A 25,253-nucleotide genomic window follows, 5' to 3' on the forward strand; every position below is an offset into this window, starting at 1 on the left:
AATACATATATAACTAGAGAAAATTTGTACAATAAACCCATATGTACCCATTCCCCAGCTCAATATTTATCAACTCATTGCCAACCTGATTTCATTCGTATCTCCAGCCACCATCCCTCTGAGCTTAGAAGCAGTTCTAAGATATCATATCACTTCTTTCATAAATATTTTAATATATGTCTCTAAAATACAAAGTCTCTTTTTTGAAAGCTTAACTGCAGTCCATTGCCCTACCTAAAAAACTGTATTTCTGTAATATCATTCAATAGCCAGTCAGTGTACCAGTCATCCCAACTTCATACATTTACTTTTGATTTATTCAAATCAGGATCCTATTTGGGATAGGATTTGCATTTACAAATTGTTTGGTTAATAAATCTTTAAAATGTAATTTAATCTGTAAATATCTCCTCCCATTCTTTTTCCTTGTACTTAATTCATTGAAGTGATATTTATTTTTCTGTTCTACAGAGTTTGAGGGAAAGCGCTGTGATTCTAAATTCTAATTAAGTTCTAAATTTATTCAACTAGTCACTTATTTGTCTATGAGATTAAAAAATGTTTCATCCTTGTACCTTTCCTTAAATGTAAGCAAACAACAAAATCTGTGAAAATAAAGACTCTTCAAATGGAAATGTTATGATATAGAACTGGTAATGAAAATAGGAGTAGGTCTTAAAATTACAAGTCTACGTTATAAAATAGAATGAAAACATTGTGACTAATTCTCAAAAGCAAAGATACATAATGTATGAGTCTTTCCTCTTCGATGATTTCAATAAAACCATTTTAAATTAATTTTTACTTTGATAGTGGGTGATCAACACACTTCTTTTTTTTTTAAATGCTTTAAGTGTATAATTAGAAAAGCAAAATTTAAGAAACTGAAAACAAGTTTGTAGAGAGAGATACTTTCCTTTTAGTTCTTTCAACAACTTTTTCTTAATTTTAATTGCAAATACAAATTTACTGAAGAAGATTTATCTAGTTGTTTTATTACTTGTTGCCAAATTCTGGGCTCAACCTTTTTAAGAGTACTAAATCTTTATCCTCTGTGCATATTTTCTATAATAGGTCATCCAGCGAAAGTCTAATGCTCTTGCTCATTTGGGTGCTAAAGAGTTTTTTCTTGTGTATCTTCCCAATATGAATATTCTGATATGAACTCCAGCTGCACTTTTCTCCTTTTCCTTTAGAATTGATATCACTAATGTGAGATCTTTAATGTGGACTAGGGTCTTCCCTAGTGGCTCAGTTGGTAAAGAATCCACCTGCAATACAAGAGACCATCTGCAGTGAAAGAGACCCGAGTTCAATCCCTGCGTTGGGAAGATCCCCTAGAGAAGGCAGTGGCAACCCACTCCACTCTTCTTGCCTGGAAAATTCCATGGACAGAGGAGCCTGGCAGGCCACAGTCCATGGGGTTGCAAAAGCTGGACACAACTCAGTGACTAACCACCAACCTCCAGAGGTCAAATGATCATTTAAGACATCCCTTCATTCGTGACATACTATTTTATACCCTTCATTCATGACATGAATCCTCACATGGGAGAGAAAGTTGATGTCTATGAGCAACACAATAGAGCTTTCAGTAATTTTTCATCCTTCAAATACCTAAAGTGAATTCATACTGAGGAAAACCATACACGTCTCTATGTGGGAAAGCCTTGACTCATACTCTGCTCCTATCAATATCACAAACTACACTGGAGAGAAACCCTATAAAATGAATATGGAAGTGTCTTCTTCCAGAGTGTGTATCAGACACCAGAGAATTCACACTAGGAAAAACTGAATATAATGGATGTGGGAAAGATGTCAGTCAGAGAGCTAACCTGTATTCACACGGAGAATACATGATTGAAAAATTATGTCTGTAGTCATTGTGGAAAGGCCTTTGTTGATAGTTTATCCTTTAAAAATTAATGTGAGCAGACTCCCACTGGACAGCAGCCTGTTCTGTAGTCACAGTGAAGGGGCCTTCAGTGGAACTCCAGCCTTTGTATGCACAGGGCAAGTCAGACTTGGAGTGACACAATAGGAAAGAAGCAGGAGAGGCTTTACCAAGAGACATACATTTAAAAAATACATGCTTGCAATTAAAGATGTATAATTTAAAAAATTGTCAGAGATAGAGTGTGGGGAGAAATCACAAGAAGCCCTGGACTTGGAGAAAAATTATTCTGAGATGTATATCTGAGAAATGTAAGCCTCTCAGTTTTCCTGTATACCTGGGCAAACAAGAAGACTGGCTACAGATTGACCCTGGTTTAGTAAGGACTATCAGGCTATAAGCAAAATGTTATATAAAGGACTTTAAAGATTTTCCAGTGCGTTAGTTTTGTGTTCTAGTCTATCACTCTAGTCTACTGAGTATAGTTTCATTGTGATTGAAAGATGCTGTCTGTTTCTATTCTACTTGTTAGAATTGGTTGAGTTCTAATTGATATCCTAATAAATGATTCATTTTTAAAAATGTTTCATAATTCCTTGAAAAATATTCTATAGTCTCTGTCTGATGGATGTGAGTTCTGTTCTCTGCCTTGGTCTCTGTTTCTCTCCATCTCTATACACACACACATACTCACACTCAGTTCAAGTATCATTATGCCCCATTATGACTACTACAATAACACTTCAACTAATCTCTCTACCCAGCACATGCCCCTCTGTATTCTACATTGTTAGAACAGTCCTTTAGAAGATGACTCCTGTGACTTCACTGCTCAAAACCTTCAACTCATTCAAAATTCACAGTGCTCAACCAAAGCCTGAAATTCCTTACACCATCTGGCCTCTGGCCACTCCTCCTTACTTTTCTCCTTTTTTCTCCTTTTTACACTCAGGTTAGCCTCCTTGCCCATCCTTCCACCCACCAAGAATAGTCTTCCCTCAGGCACATGTTTTACGTGTGGCTTCCCCTCTCTACTACGCTCTTCCTCAGACGTGTATATGACTTGTTCTCTCTTTACTTCCAGGTCTCCGTTAATCTGTGTCCTTATTCAGGGATCTTTCTTGGACCAACCAAATAAAAATAACCCCTAACCATTCCCTTACTTGGATTTAATTTACTTCATTTCTCTTAAAAACCACTCAGAACACCACATATTTATTTATAATCTACATTTTTGTATTGGTATATAGATTATAACTTTCATTTTCTTTCATATGTATTATTTATTTAATATATTTGCTCAATATCTGTCTCCTTCCACTGAATCATAAACTGCATTGCTGTGTCCTAGAACAGTGCCTTTACCCAATAAATACTTGGTTAATGAATGCAACCCATTTTCATCTCTCACTTTACATACAGGTAAAATCTGCACCACCGTATTAGACATGGTGTGGGCTTCTGAGAGTCATCCATTTTGCTTTTATCCTGCAGTCCCTGATTTGGGAACATTCACTCTAGTTTGTTACCATTGATGATTAGCCTGACTCTTATCTTGATACTTAGAAGTATTATACCTGAAATTTGTCCCTGCAGTTAACTGCATCCTGGCTTCTGGATATATAATCTCCATCACTCACACTAAATACAGAGATAATGCAACTGAGATACGTTTCCCAGTGTGAAAAAAAGAAAACCAGTATGATTGTCCTGGTAGCATTATGAAACAGCAGTCTATATTGTATCCCTGTTATATTTAGTAGATTTTCATTAAATTCCTCTTCTTGAAGGGCTCTCTTGTTGAGGGATGGAAGGTTCTAGATTTTTGAACTCCCACTAGGTGGAGCACATTCCACACACAGGGTTCTAGAAATCTTCCCCTGAGTCTGAAGCTGTCTTATAGTCTGCTAGGATAAATGAGCATTTGTTTGTGCCTTCTAATCTTGAATGAGATAAGTTGGGTGAAGTGTTTAGCCACTACGGATATATTCTCTGGTTAAACACGAAGAGCTCTGAACACTTAATTCCAGTGCTTCCTATCTGAACAGTCTTCATGTTAAGAAGACTTAATGGGTTGAACATTCTGCTGGAAGCAGCAGGCACACGTTTTCCATTTGGATCTGATAACTTCTCCAGTTTGGGAGGGGAGAGGAATCACTGCCTAGTTTAGTTTTTAAATTTCTGTCCCTAATCACATATTCAAAATGATATTTGTCAAGGAGATACTCATGGAGTAAGGCTAATTGTATCCTCTGACCTTAAACTGAAAAGATCACACCTTATTTATGAATTTACTACTCAGCTTATATTTTAAGCCTTGGAAGTGGTCTTGATCCATGTGCTGAAAGAATTTTTGCTTTTCTCTTTATTGCCTGAACTAATGGAGGCAATGGCGATTTTCCCAGTGTCACATATATCTTGGTTGTTATTCAGTCGCTAAGTTGTGTTCGACTCTTTGTGACCCCGTGGACTGCAGCACACCAGGCTTCCCTGTCCTTCACTGTCTCCCGGAGTTTGCTCAAACTCATGTGCATTGATTTGGTGTTGCCATCCAACCAGCTCATCCTCTGTCGCCCTCTTCTCCTACTGCCCTCAATCTTTGCCAGCATCAGGGTCTTTCCCAATGAATTGGTTCTTCACATCAAGTGAACAGAGTATTGGAGCTTCAGCTTCAGCATCAGTTATTCCAAGGAATATTCAGGGTTGATTTCCTTGCAGTCCAAGGTACTCTCAAGAGTCTTCTCTAGCACCACAATTTGAAAGCATCAGTTCTTTGGCACTCAGCCTTCTTGACCACAGTTAAATCTCAAATACTCAGCTGTTCCTTCTTTAAGAGTATCATATGCCACTGTTGTCCCAGATTTCTTTGACTCTCATGGGAAACAGTGTCCTTGACCTGAGCTGAAGAAATTCACATCTTCATGCTGATGTCTGATCTGTGATAGACACTGGAAAATTATAGTCTGCATGGGTAGACCTGTTACCTCCAATGCCAACCTCTTGTGTAACAAGATGTTAAATGGGATATGAGTTTAGTTTCTAGTGAATCAAAATGACAGAAAACAGTAGGTGACAACTTCTGTCATGTTCTAAAGTAAGGTGTTAGACCACCTACACATGCCTTACAGAGCAGATTGTCAACCTCTAGCTATAAAAGAGGATAGGTAAGGAATTGAAGATTGGAGAGAGAATTTCCTTGTAAAAACTTGTTGCAGTGCTGTGGCATACCCCCACATACAACATGACTAAGAAAGGGAGGTGCTTTTCCTCCAATCTCCAGTAGATTGATGGAGGTTTCAAAGAAACCTGAGAAAGTGTGGTGTTTTCTTTGGAGGTTCAAACAATGCATATCAATTAGTGACTGATATGCCTGAGAGAACCAAATTGCAAGAAATGGAAGTTGCTTGTGGCAGCCCAGTAGAAGACTATAATTTGGAGAATAACTGCTTTCTCAAAGATTGGTTAAGAAATGCATGTTTCCTTTGGATATACACAGAGAGTTCCCTGGGGTTGTCTCATTGGGATTATTTCTAGGAGTGAAACCTGGAGATTTGGTGGAATTCTGAGGGGTTGGCTAGGCTTAGACTGTTGAGAACTAAAATCCGAATTGGGCGTGGGGAGAGGTCATCCTAAGCGTGCAGCCGGAAAGTGCACCAGAGGATTTCAGAGAAAGATTCTAAGCAGTGAATACTCTTCACAAAACCCACAAAGCACACTCAGAAGTGAAATTCAGCACTTAACCAAACTAAGATCATGGGATCCAGTCCCATCAATTCATGGCAAATAGATGGGGAAACAATGGAAGCAGTGACAGACTTTATTTTCTTGGGCTCCAAAATCACTACAGATGATGACTGCAGCCATGAAATTCAAACACGCTTGTTCCTTTGAAGAAAAGCTGTGACCAACCTAGACAGCATATTAAAAAGCAGAGTCATTACTTTGCCGACAATGGTCTGTCTAGTCAAACCTATGTTTTTTCCAGTAGTCGTATATGGATGTGAGAGTTGGACTGTAAAGAAAGCTGAGTGCCGAAGAATTGCTGCTTTTGAACTGTGGTGTTGGAGAAGACATTGAGAGTCCATTGGACTACAAGGAGATCCACCCAGTCAATCCTAAAGGAAATTTGTTCTGAATATTCATTGGGAAGACTGATGCTGAAGCTGAAACTCCAGTACTTTTGCTGCCTGATGTGAAGAACTGACTCATTGGAAAAGACCCTGATGCTGGGAAAGATTGAAGGTGGGAGGAAAAGGGGATGACAGAGGATGAGATGGTTGGATGGCATCACCGACTCAATGGACATGAGTTTGAGCAAGCTCCGGGAGTTGGTGATGGACAGGGAGGCCTGGTGTGCTTCAGTCCATGGGATCACAAAGAGTTGGACATGGCTGAGTGACTGAACTGAAGCTAAGGAATTATTGATTCTAGCTTATAACTTTAGGAAGCTAGTCTCTGCTTCTTTCTTCTGCCCACCACATTCAAAGAGCCTTGGGAGTCTACTGAGTTAATATAGGGAAGAGAGACAGTATCTTCAGGTGGGGTCAATAGAGAAAAACTAACTATGTCACCCTTTCCCCTTGCAGTGTTTCCATCTATAGGAAACAGAAGGACTTTATATTATCATAAAGTGGCCAAAGAAGGTGGAGATCTGCCTAAGATTTTATCTAAGGACAAGGGAAGACCAAGACCCACAGAGTGAATTTTCAAAAGCAGTCATGGAAAAAAAAAAAAATTGCCTTGTTTTGCCCCTTTCTTCTGCCCTTTGATATTATGATATCACATATCTCATATACATACATACTATATACTATGTATACATTATGGACTCCATAGCATATGTATTATACATATAGTATATATACATATAATGTATATGTATATAATGTTGATGTATGTATCAATGTCATTCATTTTTGTTATTCAAATTCTTTAAACTTTGAATAGGGTTTTACCTTCATATATGGATACCTGAGATAGTTGTGTTAATGATTAACACTCGTAGTATTCAATATGATTATTTTTTTGGTCATCTTTCTTGTACTCAGGTTTTCCTTCTGTACTTGAAAGCTATATTGCATGAAGTCTTGTAGTTATATCTTCTTAGACAACCTTAGGGCTTCCCTGGTGGCTCAGACAGTAAAGGATCTGCCTGCCATGCAGGAGAGCTTGGTTTATTTGATCCCTGGGTTGGGAAGATCCCCTGGAGAAGGAAATGGCAACCCACTCTAGCATTCTTGTCTGGAGAATTCCATAGACAGGGAAGCTTGGCGGACTACAGTCCACGGTGTTGCAAAGAGTCTGACACGAATGACTGACTAGCACTTCACTCACACTGACTAAATTCCTTTGAATCCTAATTTTCATACCAGTATTATCAACTCTGCTTGATTTCTACAGATATTTTCCTCATATATCATTTTAAATTTTCTTATTTTCAAGTTTATATATTACTTTGTTTTAGGTTGTTGGATTTGGGTTATACGTATATACTTTCTGTAATGTTCAGTTCAGTTCAGTTCAGTCGCTCAGTCGTGTCCTACTCTTTGCAACCCCTGAACCGCAGCTCGCCCGGCCTCCCTGTCCGTCACCAACTCCCAGAGTCCACCCAAACCCTTGTCCATTGAGTCGGTGATAGCATCCAGCCATCTCATCCTCTGTCATCCCCTTTTCCTCCCACCTTCAATCTTTCCCAGCATCAGGGTCTTTTCAAATGAGTCAGCTCTTCACATCAGGTGGCCAAAGGATTGGAGTTTCAGCTTCAGCATCAGTCCTTCCAATGAACACCTAGGACTGATCTCCTTTAGGATGGACTAGTTGGATCTCCTCACAGGCCAAAGGACTCTCAAGTGTCTTCTCCAACACCACAGTTCAAAAGCACCAATTCTTCTATGCTCAGTTTTCTTGATAGTCCAACTCTCACATCCATACATGACCACTGGAAAAACCATAGCCTTGACTAGACGGACCTTTGTTGGCATTTTTAAGATGCTGTCTCTGCTTTTTAATATGCTGTCTAGGTTGGTCATAACTTTCCTTCCAAGGTGTAAGCATCTTTTAATTTCATGGCTGAAATCACCATCTGCAGTGATTTTGGAGCCCCCAAAAATAAAGTTAGGCACTGTTTCCACTGTTTCCCCATCTATTTCCCATGAAGTGATGGGACCAAATGCCATGATCTTAGTTTTCTGAATGTTGAGCTTTAAGCCCAACTTTTTCCCTCTCTGTAATGTTAGAATTAGTATTTAAAGTTACAGCTATATTTTGATCTTATTGATTTCATCATAGTCTAGTTTTATTTTGACTAGTAAAAATTACCCCTATTTTCCACAGATAATATTTAAACATACGTTCTGCTATTAATGGAAACATCTAACCTAAATCTATAACCTCACTTGTGAATGAGAAAAGATGCTTAGCAAAAATTTTACCTATTTCTTCTCCCCTACTAATTGCCTTTCAGATTTTGCATTAATTGTTTACAATTTTAGTTCCCAAATTGAAATAGTTATATTATGTTTTTCCATTATACCTCTTTCATGAATCCTTATGTAATAAAAGCAGTATATTTTACAACTACAATATAAACAATTATTTGAAATTAAATACACATTTTCCTGAGCTCTTGGCATACCTTTCTTTTATCTTTTGTATTCTAGAATCTTGGATTTTGTTTTATTTTCTCAGACATCACTAAGAAAAAATTTAAGGCCAATACATTGTAACAGTTTGAGATTTTTTAATACATTATGAACATGAATTCAAAATACTGATTTAACTGGGCACAAGAGTTGACGTTTTCATTCATCACTCCTGTGCCTTATGAATTTGCACTATGATTTCCCTAAAATTTCATTTTACAGGTTAAAAGTTTGATATGAGATTCTTTTGTCTATGGAAATAACTTTTTTATTGTTCCTATATGGCTTTTTTTTTTTTTTCTTTATTTGGTTCTTAATTTAGTTGTGCCCTGGTAATTTATTTTATTTTTTTAATATTGGCCTTTATTTTTTTCCTTTATCTTTTTCATAGCTCTGTTCTGGAATTACCATTTTGCTAGTTGCTAGCTATTTTTAATTGATCCTCTGTGTCTTACAGCGTTTCTTTTGTATTTTTTCTTTCCCTTTGCATTGTGTTCTGAGATACTTTCCTGATTGAGCTTTTCAGACCTTTAACCTTGATCTTTTTCGGTTTGTTTTTAAAAATTTGTTTTCTCTATTTTTTCCCTCCAGTCACAGCCATTGTTTTATTTAACCTTCTAATTGAGCCTTTAAAAATAATGATCATGATTAATTTTTGAGAATGCTAATTAAACAAAGTTGGTCATTGATATAAAGGATAGAGTCTGGATTGATCTGTACTAGTTGCCAAACTGTATTAATTTCTCTCTACTGGCTCTCAGGAACCAGCAATCTGAAGTCTAACTGTAGGCTCCCTAGCTGTATGAGTAGGTTGTGCATGTGATTGGTCACGTGGACTCTTGCATTATATGCTGTGAGTAGTTGAATTCCCAGCCTCATGAAGAGATTGAGAACTTTCCTGGCCCATGACCCCACTTTTGGCTTTTGTCTTCACCCATAGTCTGAATCTCTGGTGGCAGGTTTGCTTTAAAGGACTGTTCTTTCATTTTTAGCTCAAACTCTGGAACCAGCCATTCTGAAAGCAAGTGAATTAGACTTGTTAGTACATCCTTTGTTGTTGACGGGCCCACTTACACTGCCCATCATTCAGTCTTGCTCCTCAATTCTTGCTGCCCCAAGTACTGGTTTGTTAATAGGTCTTCTGAAAAAGTCACTGGCAGTTTTGTGAATTCTTACATTTTACATGCTTTTTTCTACCAATCTTATACATATGTTATCATCTAGAAATCTTCAAGATTTGATTTGATGGCACCCTTTCTTATTAGTTATTTAGTATACTGGATTTATTCTTACTTATTTTAATGTCTCATTGTGGTTTAGGATCTATGAATGAATATAGCCAGATGCTTTTCTAGTTTTAATGACCCAGACTATTGGATTTAGATGTCTGATTATTTTTAAAAAAGTACATCTGTTTTTTTTTTTTTTATTGTAAGGTGTCTTGTAATATTTACAAAATGACCATTTGGAACAATTCTGATTCTGATATCTAGTTCTCTATAAATTGTTTTACTTATATATTGTTGAAATAGGATGTTTTGCTATTTATGGCTTCTCTTTCTTACATTTGTTAACTTTTATTGGAGAGAGACATTGAAAATCTGCCAGGAAAACACATTCAGAAGCAGAGATACTGAGGAAGAACATGAGCTGCATTGCCTTGCTTCCTGAATTCAGATCAAAATAGCAGTCAGACGCTTTCATCCTGCTCAAACAAGGGAGATTGCCAGAGTGTATAAGGTGGAGAGAGTCATGCTTCTTTTGATACTTCTAGCAAATAATGGCAGTGACCCCTCCTGATAGCTGCATCTTGTAATCCATTAAGGCAAACAAACATTAAAGATATGATTTAAAGTAGGAACTCTCCTGGAAAATGGTCATGGTATGGCAACCTCAACACAGTTATTCTATCAAACAATATGTTTGGGGGAATCATACCTTCAAAGCTTGTTATCAAATCATTCTACAGTGATAGCTCTCTTTTTCTGAAGCACTTCCTGTAAAAAAAAAAAAATGAGTATTTAGGGAATTATTATCTATCAAAGAAGAAAGAAAAATGAATGTGCACTGGATAATTTCTAAGGCTTGTCATCCTTTCCTGGGAAAGACTCCCAACCATGCAACCTTCAGAACATAAACAAAAATGAATGAATGAGTTAGCAGTAATATTGTTTTCAGTTTTGATGTGAGTTAAAAAGTGAAAGTTATTCAGAATATTCCTTCATTCAAATTAATCTTCCCTGGATTCCTCATACATTATTCAGAATGCTGTGGTAGAATGACCAATTCCATATGAATACTAGATGGTTTATTTTCTTCTAAATAGAGCCTCTGCCAGCTGCATGCATAACTGTAACTCCATGACAAAATTTTTAATGGAAAATATATTTTAAAAATATTTTTCTCTTCCTTTTTAGTAATGACTTTTATTGTCATTCTGACTTCTAAGTGGCATGGATTCATCAAAGATTAACACTCTTCTAGTATTTTTTTTTTTACTATTTTGATTAATTATAAAAAAAGTTCATCTTTTGTAAACAGTTCATGATCATAATTATCTGTGTCTCTCAGGAGTATTTGGAAAAATTATGATGATGAAATGGAAAAATGTGACAGAGGAGTCGGGCTCACAGTGTGTTCAGTCTGGGTGAAGTTTAGTAATGTGCGTCTCTAGCATCATTCAGATACACAGGTGTAAGAACTGTACTTTGAGAAACATCAGTGCACAGTACTTCTCAAACTTTAATAGGAAAAAGAATCAACCAAAAATCTTGTTAAAATACAAAGTCTGATTCAGTAAGTCTTGGGGCTGCCCTGAGATTCTGAATTTCTGAAAGACTTGTAGGTAGTGCCCATGCTGCTGATTCAGAGAAACCACGCTTCACGTAGCAAGTTGAGAGCAGTCTTCAACTTTGCAAATACAGAAGTCTCAATTTTTCCAGTTCATATTGAATTTGATCATGAAGAGACAACACAACAATAACCAAAGAGACAGGAGGCTGATGTTCAAGCCAAATTACCAGTTTAATTATGGCACGGCTTCTTAGCCCTGAGTACCATGAGAATAACGCAGAGAATGCCAATGCTTAGACACAATTCTGATTTAATTGGTCTGGAATGGTCCTGAAATACATAGTTAAAACTTTCCAGCTGATTTTGATATGCAGCCACAGTGAGGATCCCTGTTTACATTGAGATTTATAATGCCAGTAGATCAACCAATGGTAGTTGACCATCACATCCTGTTTCTTGAAGAAAAGTCTACATAGGGAGCCAGGATTAGGTTGGTTGCTTGCCTGGGGAATGTAGACTCACAGGGAAGAAGTAGAGTGATGTGAGCCTCAGCAAGCTTGATAGGTGCACCTTTATCATTGGGTATGCTTGCCATGGTTGAGGGTGTGCAGTAAACCCTTCAGTGCCCTTCTCCCATTGATACAATCTTACACTGTATTTCCATCTAATTTTCATTTTCTGTACTGAGTCTATACTAAGACTATCCTACCTCTGTTTTTTTCCTTCATTCTTTAAAAGATATTTCAAATGCTTTATATAAGACAGATTTTTGCTGTATTCATTTATTCCTGTTTATTTTAATCCTCTCTTTCTAGCAAAATTCTTACTCCCCTTGATTGAAAGTGTTTGTCCCAACATTGCCTCTGTGGTTCACTTTATCATTCATGCCTTAGGGTAGAGTTTCTTTATATAGTTCTGATATTTCCTATTATATATATCCTGCTTTTTAGCTTCTTTCTTTGAGTGTGAGCCTCAGTTCCAAATTCTAGACAGCCCCTCCAATTTTATAATTGCTAAATTATTTGTTCAGTATCAATTAGATGAATATATGAAATGCAGTGTTTTATTGCATTTATATTCCACTAGTTTTTTAATGCAAGAGTTATATTATTTTAAGACAAAGATGAAATGAAAATGAGTAGCACATAGTTTCGGTTCATAGAACAAGACTTCATTTGTCACTTAGGAAAAACTGTTCAGTATAAAATTGAAATGATACAAAGTCACTTTCATACAAAACCATTTCAGCCTGCAAACTGGAGAAGTGCCAACTGAGTGTTTAACTGACTTTCTCTTTTAAGTGGGAGAACAGTTGACCTCAGAACCATTTTTTGTGAGGGGGTAAACTTTTGCTATTATTAAACTCAGTGGAAGTTTTAACAACAGATCATTTTGAGAACATGTGAAAAGAAGGAGGTAGTAATCAGGAATTCTTTGTGAACTTCTGTCAGACTAATTGAATTTTCCTCTCTGTCAGAATGATAGGACTGATATATCAGTTGAAGTAACAGATGTAATTTACCTTGACTTTAAATGAGCTTCAGCGTCTACTTTTTTGGCATACAAATTGCAATTTTTTAAAGTAATCTAGACTAGAATCTTGCACGTTAGAGTTTTATTTATCTACACCAGAGGCTTATCCAAAATTATCTAAGGTTTTTGTAAATGTGCACTGAATTTTTATTAAGTTATAACCATGTCTAAATTATATTTGTATATTCTTAACCTACAACTGCAGATGAGCCACAGTAATTGTATACAGTAATGACAGTAATATTGTGTGTGTGTTTGTGTGTATAAACCACCAACAAGTCAACAGCCTGCAAGTGGAGTGTTAGCTTAGCTTGGAATATCAGGACTAATCTTCTGGAAAAGCCATATCAAATAGTCATAGAGTCTGGGACGGAAATCAGATTTCTCTAGAGAACACAACCAGTAACAAATACATATAATGGGGCAATAGTGTTGTTTTGCTCTGTTATCTTGAAGCCCACCACAATCAACAAAGCTAAAATATATGGCTCCGTGGGGGCGGGGGAGGTTTGAACATTGCCTAGATAGTAGTAGGCATTCAATATATGTATGCTGAATTGATTTTAGCACAGTAAACATTGTACACACACACACACACACACACGTGTGTGTGTGTGTGTGTGTGTGTGTATAGGAGTTGACTCGCATGATGTTTGCAGAGGCTGAAAAGTTCCATGATCTGTTGTTTGCAAGCTGGAGATCCAGGAGAGCCGTGGTATATAGTTCAGTCCAAATCTGAAGACTTGAGAACCAGGGAACAGATGGCACAAGATCCCAGTGAGAGGTCAGGAAGAGACTCATGACACAGCTCAAACACTTGGAGGGACCACACTGTCCCCTCCTTCACCTTTTTGTTCTGCAGGCCCCCAGTGGATTGGATGTTGCCCACCCATGTTAGGGAGGGCAGTCAGCTTTACTCAGTCTGACTCAAATGCCAGTCTCATCTGGAAATAACCTCACAGACACACCCAGAAATCATGTTCACCCAAATATCTGGGTACCCCATGACCTGGTCAAGTTGACGCATGACATTAACCATCATAGCCACCACTTCCATCCCAGCCTCCCCTGTGTCTTTGCACTCGGTTACCTGGTGACACTGAAACACAAAAAATCAACCTTGTCATTAAAAACAAAGAGGAATCTGGGGAGCTCTGTGGAAGGAAAAATGCTTTAAAATTTCAGAAGCCAATTTCTCAAATACAATTGATAGTGTAGGAGAGATGCTTAGACATACGCCTCTTGTAAATATCATCTGCTTATTTAATTGTCAGCCTTGTTGGAAAACTGAATATGTTAAAAGGGGAAAGCAATGTTAGAAATGATAACCCCTTTGAATAGGATTTTGCAGTAATAAACAAAAGTCCCATCTGTTATCTCATTTGCGACTAAGAACATCCCTCTGAAATGAGATGACAGTTTTTACTATGATAAAATCAGAGTCAATAAATGTTAATTTTTACTGTGCTAAAAACAATCAAGTTAGCATAGATGTATTGAATACCTACACTTTCCAGGAAGTGTTCAGGCCTCATCCACACCTGAGGATCCACAGGCATGTACAGGAGCCTGCAGGTTATACATTCCTGTACCTAAGATCAAAGAAAGAGCATGAATAAGTCAGGGAAATCTCCCCCTAGAGAACCAGTTTTAAAATACTAAGCCTTATTGCAACTTACTAATTCCATTTGCAAGAATTTCATGTACCTAAGTTAAGCATTTCTAAATCAAAATTTATCCACTCATGGGTCTCCATGCATGGGACATTCCATACTTTCCTGTGTCCTATGATTGCCCTAGATTGAAAACTTCTAAAACATATGTTCATGCAATAGACTTGTCAGAATGCTGACATTTACTTTTAGGGAAAATTCTAACTGAATCAAGGTTATTTTTTAGTGTTTATGCAGACTTAAACCCAAGTTTCACCAGATTTGGAAAAATATACCTAATATCATTTGGGGGAAATAGCAAGTTCCTTATTCATATTCACATGAGTATGTGATATATATTTCATATATATATGTATATAATTTTTAGTTGATTTTGGTGAACTTCAAGATAGAGAAGTAAAATAAAAATGCCATTGCTCCTTCATTTTGAAGAATTCAGTTCTTAATTCGTAATAGATCGCTCTAAATGCTACACTGTTAATAAATATCTGTAAAATTGTGGAGTACAGCACATCTCATTCTCTTGAAAATGAGGTCCAGCCAACACATATATGATCACCTAATTTAAAGCAAAGAGACCATACAGAGCAATGGAGGAAGATGATCTTTTCAAAAAACTGTTAGTTGGCTATATGAGAAATAAATTTGATGCCTAACTCAAACCATACATACAAGTCAACTAAAAGAAACAATAGAACTCTGAGAAGAAAATATACAAAAAGTCTTCCTGACCATGAAATAGGCAATGATTTCTTAAATAGGAAAACAGAAAAATCCCAATAATAAAGGAATTTTAGAAAAAGATAAATAGGACCATATTAAGACTAAAAACATCAGTTCATCAAAATATACTGATAAGGAGAATGAAAAGGCAAGGCACACTGGCAGAATATATTTGCAAAAGTCACGGGTTATTAGAGTATGTAATGCTTAAGTTTTTATTTATTGGGAGATTTCAATTATTCAGGGCAACCATGATTTTTTTTTTTTCTTGGAATGCAAAGTGCTGACTCCTGATTGGAATGTGATGTGCACCCTTCGCCTTAATGGCAGCAGGGTAAAATATCAATTTTGGATCTACTTGTGATGATTTCCCACAGCAACATTTCAGTTCAGAGAGATTATTGTAAAAGGCATAAAGATTTAAAATATACTTCCAAGGAATTTTAAATACTTTGCTCCATCAAGGATATAGGTATATTAGCTACAATGCATTTTTGGTCTAAGGAAAAGAAAATTCAACTCGAACTAGCTTAAACAATGTTGAGAGTTCTAGGGGGCTGTGTTATTAACTGAATACACTCAGAAGTGCTTCAGAAAGCAAGTCCATTTCTCTGTTTCGTGGTTCTGCTTCCTCTGTGTGTCAGTGTCCTCGTCAGGTGCTTTACGAGATCGTCACTCTACTCCTAGTTCCCCATGTGTAAGTAGATCAAAGGCAGGGACAGTGGCTCTCACATTTGGCCCATGATTGGAGCTGCTTTTCCAGAACCTATTCTCATTCCTGCCCTTACCTGTCTTTGGTCTGAAATCTATTGCACACCCATTTCTTGAGCAAATGTTTGTTACTGAATGGGCCTGAACTTAAGCTGCCCATCTTGAATGAATCGCTGGGACACGTGGCCTGGAGTTACCCTGAGTAACTTAGCCCAACATTTCTTAAAGTGTGAACTTTGGAATGACAGCATCAGTAGCATCTGAGAATTTGCTTTAAATATAGTTCCCTGGTCTTCATTCTAGATCAGTTGAATTAGTAACTCTGAGGGAGAGCTCTGGCCATCTGTATTTTGTCCAGATCTCTGGGAGCACCACAGATGTAAGCTCACATGCTTACATTTGAATACCACTTTTTGACTAATCAGAGACCACATCTAGAACTGGAGCCAAACACTCAAACAGCTACTGATTAATTGGAAAGGTGTGAGATGTATTATAGATATAGCCATAAAGCCAACTACATACAAAATATACGAAGCATGTTTTATTATGTTTAGTTAATTAAAGTTGTATAGTGTTCTATTTTGGAATCTTTTAAATGAGGTAAACTGTCATTTATTTGGATTGGTTGATTTTTCATACTCTAGATTGTGATGCATTTAGGTGATTATACAATTTATTTAGTAGTGACCAGATTTTTTTAATGTGTAGATTTACTGTATAGAATAGAATAGAAAATAGAATGTAGCAATGTGAAATTGTGATTCAAATTTATATCTACATGTTTACATATGTATGTGCTACTAGGTTGTAACATAACATCCTTAACAACAAGCTGTCTGGTTGCCATGAAGTGATGGGACCAGATGTCATGATCTTAGTTTTCTGAATGTTGAGTTTTAAGCCAGCTGTTTCACTCTCCTCTTTCACCTTCATCAAGAGGCTCTTTAGTTCCTCTTCACTGTCTGCCATAGGGTGGTGCCATATGTTACTGAGCTTTCAGCCTGCAATCTTGATTCCAGCTTGTGATTCATTCAGCCTGGCATTTTGCATGATGTACTCTGCATATAAGTTAAATAAGCAGGGTGACAATATACAGCCTTGATGTACTCCTTTCCCAATTTAGAACCAATCCATCCTTCCATGTCCAGTTCTAACTGTTGCTTCTTGACCTGCATATAGATTTCTTAGGAGGCAGATAAGGTGGTCTGGTATTCCCATCTCTAAGAATTTTCCACAATTTGTTGTAATATACACAAAGACTTTAGCGTAGTCAGTGAAGCGGAAGTGGGTGTTTTTCTGGAATTCTCTTTTTCTATGATCCAGCAGATGTTGGCAATTGATATGTGGTTCCTCTGGCTTTTCTAAATCCAGCTGTATATCTGGAAGTTCTCAGTTCATGTACTGTTGAAGCCTAGCTTGAAGGATTTCGAACATTGCCTTGCTAACATGGAAATGAGTACAATTGTGCAATTGAACATTCTTTAGCATTACCCTTCTTTGGGATTGGAATGAAAAGTGACCTTTTCCAGTCCTGTGGCCACTATTGAGTTTTTAAAATTTGCTGGCCTATTGAGTATAGCACTTTAACAGCATCATCTTTTAGGATTTTAAATCCATCTTTGTCCTTAGACACTGATGAATTGGATTTGAGCACTGAAGGGAAGAAAGGAGCTGAAAACCATCTGATATCAAAAGGTAGGTGTAGACTTTCCCTAAATTTTGTGATTTTTGCCCCTTACTAGCATTAGAAACATAGTAGTAGGCAATACCTTTTAAAGTTTATTAGAAAGAATTGTGAAGTTTTGCACATAAGTCCATACAGTTTTGTCTCCCTAATAGTTTATTATTAATATATAATGACTCAGTGCTAAAGAATTTTCCTGCCAATTCAGGAGACACAGGTTTAATCCCTGAGTTGGATAGATCCTCTAGAGAAGGAAATGGCAACCCACTCCCGTATTCTTGTCTGGGAGATTCCATGGACAGAGGAACCTGATGAGTTGCAGTCCATGGGATCGCAAAAGAGTCAGACACGACTTAGTGACTGAACAACAGCAACAACAATTAATAGTAATAATTAGTACTTAACAATTCTTAACAGTATTTCAAATATTTTTCATGAATTATTCATATAATTCTTACCACAACCTCTAAGTAAAAGGGGGAAAGAAAATTCCATGATCACATCCTTTACATCCAGATATGATTAAGCAGTAATAGCCTGTTTCAAATGTCCAGCACTGATGAATTTCAGTGCTTTTAAGATTATATAAAAAAGTGGATTTAAGATTTTGGGAAGTTCTCTAAGGCTAATGCAGTGAAAGATGTGGAAGTGGCAAATAGAAGGCATAAAAATAGACAGTAATATAGACATTTGATTTAAATGAGAAACAAGATGGGTATGGTAATCCACTGAAAGCGTACTATCAAGACAGCATTTATAAGATAAGACTGACACTTTGGAACTATAGTTCATGTCTTTGGCAAGCTCTGTCTAACCAAGAGGCCTTGAGCATGAGCAAAGACAAACTAAGCTTGGGACTGGGCCATCCTTTCAAAGCTCTGCCTTACTCTGGTCTGAGAAATGTAATTATTCCATCTTTAATCTTTATTTCTAAGAAAAAGTCAAACTGAAAAAAATGGGCTTTCTGAAACATAGTTACCTTAAAAGATTTATATGAGGAATTCATTACTAGAAGCTGAGTCCTATGTGATTTTTTTAAAAGGATCTCTTTTCATTTGAAATAATTATTTGAAAAACCTAGACTATCAGGAGGACAATCATATTATGCCTTTATTGCACTGCTTCAGCTGTTTCTTAAAGGAGATAACTTGAAAATAAAGACAATTGAAATGCAAATTTTTGGCCTCAATGAAATAATCATTCTTTTCAGACAAGGATAAAACATAATATTTAGAATGGGCTTTTTTTTTCCTTGTAAGAAGATAAAAATGTTCTTTCCTGCAGCAGATTTTATTTGGCCATCAGAAAGTTCCAAGGCATTCCAATTAAGAGGAAAAATATAATCTAACCTCATTATAGAAAAAAAAAAAATTGAGAGTGCTAATGGTGGCCAGTCCTTATTCATTTAGCAGAATCAGAATCCATCCCATGGAAACATGAGTAAGGCCACTTAGGATAGTGGCTATGAGCAGGGCAGGGTTGAAGTCAGATAATACTAAATTAGAAATGTAGCTTTTCTGAGTGTTAGTTGAGTGACTTTAAGTTACCTGCTGCTGCTGCTAAGTCGCTTCAGTCGTGTCCGACTCTGTGCGACCCCATAGATGGCAGCCCACCAGGCTCCCTCGTCCCTGGGGTTCTCCAGGCAAGAACACTGGAGTGGGTTGCCATTTCCTTCTCCAATGCATGAAAGTGAAAAGTGAAAGTGAAGTCGCTCAGTAGTGTCCGACTCTAGCACCCCATGGACTGCAGCCTACTAGGCTCCTCCATCCATGGGATTTTCCAGGCAAGAGTACTGAAGTGGGTTGCCATAATTTTCCCTAAATTCCACTTCCAAATCTCAGACATGGATATGAATGGAAATATTGAGTTAAAGGATCATTTGGGAAATTGATGGTCTAATAGATGTGACATGTCAAGTGCAATAAATGGTAGTTACAGTGTTGTGATGTAAACTCGACACTGCATTTCATTCACGTATTGCTCACTGCATAATTGATCACAGGAACATTTTTCAAATTTGTATTGGCATTATGGTCTATTCTTCTCAATTCTTTACGTGTTAACATAAATAAGTTACTACTTTAAAATATTCAAATGGTTCTTGAGAGGGAGGGTCTTTTCAATATAAATAAACAAATAGATTCATACACACACACATATAAATACCTCATTTTTTCAAGACAAGACATTCCAGTAGTTATATTGGAGATACCTGTTAACTTCTCTATTTCAGTCACATGTATGAATATAAGATTTTCTTTCCGTTCTGGAATATGAAAAGGAAAATATTTAAGAAGTACTTATATATTAATAAAGAGTAAAATCCTTAAGTGAAAAAAGTAATTCCACTGAACTTGTTTGCGTGTATATGTTTTTAATATGACAAAGTATTTGTTTATGACAGGATCAAAGATCTATATATTCAAATGTATTTCAAAAAGAATTCCAAAAAGCAAGTATAAATTATTTTTAATTATTTGTTCAGTAATTGAGATTGAACTGTAAAAAGGAATAGTGCTAAGTGGTTTTAAAAAAAACCTACTTCATATCACCTAAAGGGAAATGGCAAATTTAATGAAGATGTGACTGAAGTTTTTTTCTCTTCCCTTCAGTAAGGTTATTTCTTTCCATCTCCAAGGGCTTTTCTCACAATGACCTCTGAAAGAGAAGCTCAATGACATTGCCTGCAGAAATTATCTGCTGCTTCTAAGTCAGTCACAGGTTTTGCTTCAAGGCAAGAAACACATTGCTCCCAATCATACCTAAGTGCACCATTTTCAGAAAGCTTCACCCTCCTCTAAATGCAGCCCCACCTCCTACAGACAGATAGAAATATTTCAATGAATTACTCAAAGGAGGTATTACCTATGGCCCAGTTTCATGATATGTACTTTTTTAAAAAAAGAAGATGCTCAGTTATCAAAAAAAGGAAGCAATAAATTTGAAAATCAAATATAGATATATTAGCACATATTAAGAAAAATTTGCATGTTATTTATGAATATTTTAAGCAGAATGTCTTGGAAAAAAAGGCTATTAACTTGACCTCAGTAAGCTGTGTACCTTATTTGTATAATTATTACCTACTATAATATCCCTTGATATTAAAACATGATACCATCATGCTGTAGCTGTAGACTTTTTGATGGATGCAAAATCAGCTACTCCTTCCTTTTGTCCATCTAATGACCAACAGGGAGGGATAGGAGACTTTCGCATTCTGGGGGCGGGGGGGTTGGGGGGAAGCAGAGCTGAATGGAAGGGAGGCATGCTTAGCAAGGAAAAGAATAAAGCTGATTGGCCCACTCAGGTTCACATTAATAGCATACATCTTTATCAGAAGTAATCTATGACTAGTCTTTGTTCTCTTGGGGAAAAAAAATAATAGATACAGTAACCTAGGTATTGCCTTGGCTTATTACTGATGCAGAGTCTCCCCCAGGTCTTGCTTTTGATAACAGATACATAGTCTTCAGTAACCATGTTGAGCCCTATAGGATTACTCAGTAGTACAAACAGTAAAGAACAAAAATGTTCCATTAAGATTTCTCAAGAGATGACTACCTGTTTCTTTGAGTGATTATTCCCACGTTTGTAAATCCTGTATCATAAACAGTTGGCTAGTTTTTCTTTGTTTTGTCCTGTCAGCTGAGTTTGGACATGATGACATATGACTGGCAGGGCTGTGTTCCTTATAGAGGATGGGAGCAGAAGGCCATTCTGTGGTATAGATAATGAGCAGATAAATACGTTGACTCCTAACTCCCAATGCCATCTTGTGTGGCACTTGTATCTTGTTAGTCAAAAGTATTGTTTTTCACAGCACGAAAAAAGCAATCGATTAAGCAAATTAATTCAGCATATACTTTTAAACTTGATATAATACACATGCATAGAGAATATCTAGACTGTATAGTCTGAGATTAATGTATTCATTCATTCAGCATTTAATGTGTGGTATATAACAGACATTGTTTACGGTACTGCTGTAAGGTAAAGACCATGTTTTATGCTGTTTACATTCTGGTAGAACAAAATAGATAATAAACACCCAAACAAATACACATGGTTAGTTGGGGATAATGGGAAGATATACAGAGTGTGGTAAGGGGGTAGAAGGGCTTCCCTGGTGTCTCAGGGGTAAAGAATTCCCCTGCCAGTGCAGGAGATGCAGGTTCAATTGCTGGGTCAGGAAGGTCCCCTGGAGAAGGAAATGGCAACTCACTCCAGAACTCTTGCCTGGGAAATCCCATGGACAGAGGAGCCTGTCAGGCTGTGGTCCAGGGGGTTGCAAAGAGTCAGACACAATTTAGCGACTGAACAACAGCAAAAGGGGGTAAAAAGGGAAGATAGTGATGCCGTTTATTGCTCAGTGGCACTCTTAAGAGCGTAGCTTTCCAGAAGGACGACAATCTTGGGAAAATTCTGTAGACTACTGATTTGCACAGTCTGAGGACTATAATGTTATAGACAGATATTTCATGACTTTAGGTTTATGGTAAGCAATTTTCTGTATAGATTACTTTTGAGAGTAGACTGCAAAATGGTCTTCTAATCAAATCTAATCAAAATCTAACAAGGGCATTATACGAAGAGGTGATTATAAACTACTCTTTCTCATAAATGCAAAAATCTTAATCCAAATATAAGCAGGCCAAATTCTATGATATATAAAAATTATAATACATATTGCTCAAGTTGGACTTATTCCAATGATGAAAGATTCAAAAATTAAATCAATATTATATCACATTTAAAAAAATAAATGAGATGTTCTGAATAAATACAGAAAAATAACTTGATAACATTTAACATTTCTTCAGAATTAAAAAATAAAACTGTTATATTACTAATAGGAATGATTTTTCCCATCTGACAGAATATTTCTGACATTATTCTTAAAGATAGAATTCTTTTTTTTAATATAAATTTATTTATTTTAATTGGAGGCTGATTACAATATTGTATTGGATTTGCCATACATCAACATGCATCTGCCACGGGTGTACACGCGTTCCCCATCCGGAACCCCCCTCCCACCTCCCTCCCCGTACCATCTCTTTGGGTCATCCCAGTGCACCAGCCCCAAACATCCAGTATCATGCATCGAACCTGGACTGGTGATTCATTTCATATATGATATTATACATGTTTCAATGCCATTCTCCCAAATCATCCCACCCTCTCCCTCTCCCACAGAGTCCAAAAGACTGTTCTATACATCTGTGTCTCTTTTGCTGTCTCGCATACAGGGTTATCATTACCATCTTTCTAAATTCCATATATATGCATTAGTATACTGTATTGGTGTTTTTCTTTCTGGCTTACTTCACTCTGTATAATAGGCTCCAGTTTCTTAATACTCACTCTATAAGATCAGAAACAAGGCAAGAATACATCTATAGCCACTTCTATCCAGCATTGCACTGAAGGGTCTACCCAGTGAATAAAATGAAAAGGAACAAATGTCAAGGGATTAGAAAAAAGATTACTATGTTGTATATGAAGAGAGGATAAAATATCTATAACAAAATTATTAGATTAGTATCTAATATTAATAATTATATATTATTAGATTAATATCACCATTTTATATAACATGGTAATGGGTTTAAAAAGATGGTCACCATATACATACATACATATATAGAGAGAGAGAGCGAGAGAGAGAGAGGGGAGATATATGTATGGATACACATGTGACATGTATAAACATTTCGTTATGGGTTGAATTATATCACTTAACAATTAAATGTTGGACTCCTAATCTCTAGTACCTCAGAATGTGATTTTATTTGGAAATAAATAAATAATAAATTTGCATGGGAGTCAAAGGGAGGTCACTATCATGGACCCAACTGATATAACTGATGACACTCACAGAAGGAAAATATGAGTACACACGGAAGACGACGACTGTGTGTTAGGAGTCATGCAGCTGCACGCCATGGAAAGTCAAAGATTGCCAGCAATCCACCAGAAGCAGGAAGAGTCAAGGAAGAATTTTCTTAAAGGTTTCAAGAGGCGCATGAACCTACTGATGGCCTTTAGAACTGTGAGATAATAAATTTCTGTTTCAAACCTCCCTGTTTTTGGTAACTTTGTTACAGTAGCCCTAGGAAACTAATACAGTTCATATCAACATTATTTGTTGTGTTAAAACATTTGAAAACAACCCAAATATCCATCAACAGTACCATGAACTTTTTTTTTTAAGGTGGTATGTTCACATACTGGAATAGATGTATTCATGCACTGGAGTCAGAATAAAAATAAATAGAATACTGCTACAGATACAGATAGGTAGATGATAGGTAGATAGTTATGATAGGTCCATGCATAAAGTAAAAATTAGTTCAACTCCCTGGTGTTAGATCAGAATAATTATTACTTGTTTGGGCATAAAGAGGTCCTCTTGGTGTTGCTGTTGCTGAAATGACCTGAAACACTCATTCTACAACCCAGAGAATTGCAGAAGCCAAATTGTAAGATAAGCTACTTCGTGGTATCCTGAGAACCACGTAGTATTGTGGGAGGTTCAAGAGGGAGGGGACGTAAGAATACCTATGGCTGATTCATGTTGATGCATAGCAGAAACTAACACAATATTGTAAAGCAGTTATCCCCCAATTAAAAATAAATACATTAAGAAAAATTGTGAACTCTCTAGCCAGCCTACTGAAGTTTAAAAGCCAGCCCCACAACTTGCTACTAAGTTAATCTAGGTAAGTTACTTCTCAGGTTTCAGTTTCTTATCTATGAAATAGAAACAACATTATCTATTTTAGGAGATTGTTTTAAGGATATAATAAATTAAAGCTTCTAAAACATTTAGAATAATACCTAAATATTTAATATGCATTTCTTAGTATATATTTATTAAATATATTTATATTATATATTTAATTTATGTAATTAAATTTATATATTTATTATATTTAGTATGTATTATATCTTTATTGCATATTTCAGTTCAGTTCAGTCACTCAGTCGTGTCCGACTCTTTGCAACCCCATGAATCACAGCACGCCAGGCCTCCCTGTCCATCACCAACTCCCGGAGTTCACTCAAACTCATGTCCATCGAGTCAGTGATGCCATCCAGCCATCTCATCCTCTGTCGTCCCCTTCTCCTCCTGCCCCCAATCCCTCCCAGCATCAGAGTCTTTTCCAATGAGTCAACTCTTCTCATGAGGTGGCCAAAGTAATTTTGAAATCTCATGTTTAGAATTAGATTGTTTTTATCCATTTATGCTAAGTCTGTACAAACTAGTAAGTAGTACATTAGTGAAGTGTTAGTCACTCAGTCGTATCCGACTCTTTGTGACCCTGTGGACTATAGCCCACCAGTCTCCTCTGTCCATGGAATTCTCCAGGCAGGAATACTGGAGTGGGTTGCCATGCCCTTCTCCAGGGGATCTGCCCAACCTGGGATCGAATCTGTGTTTCCTGCGCTTCAGGCAGCTTCTTTACCATCTGAGCCACCAGGGAAGCCCAGTATGTGAGTACACTTAAGCATTAAGCAGTACATGTGAGCAGATATGTTCATGATAAGAGCACATTCTAAATCTTAATTAAATGCATCTTAAATCACTA

General features: G+C 36.8%; 1 protein-coding gene across 18 annotated transcripts in view; it reads left to right on the top strand.

Annotated features, from left to right (window-relative positions):
* Positions 1-25,253, top strand: part of B3GALT1 (beta-1,3-galactosyltransferase 1) — a 629,012-nt gene that overhangs the window by 165,473 nt on the left and 438,286 nt on the right. For 2 of the 18 annotated variants that reach the window (XM_086356249.1, XM_086356278.1), the window contains exon 1: positions 17,649-17,669. The exons of the other annotated variants lie outside the window; for them this stretch is intronic. The gene's annotated coding sequence lies outside the window, so the exon portion shown is untranslated. Of the gene's footprint in view, positions 1-17,648; positions 17,670-25,253 lie in introns of those variants that run through there. 18 annotated transcript variants of the gene reach the window in all.

Source organism: Bos grunniens, chromosome 2 (genome assembly GCF_055505025.1).
Source record: "Bos grunniens cultivar Pamir isolate PY7600 chromosome 2, Bosgru_T2T1.0, whole genome shotgun sequence".
NCBI classification, from domain to species: domain Eukaryota; kingdom Metazoa; phylum Chordata; class Mammalia; order Artiodactyla; family Bovidae; genus Bos; species Bos grunniens.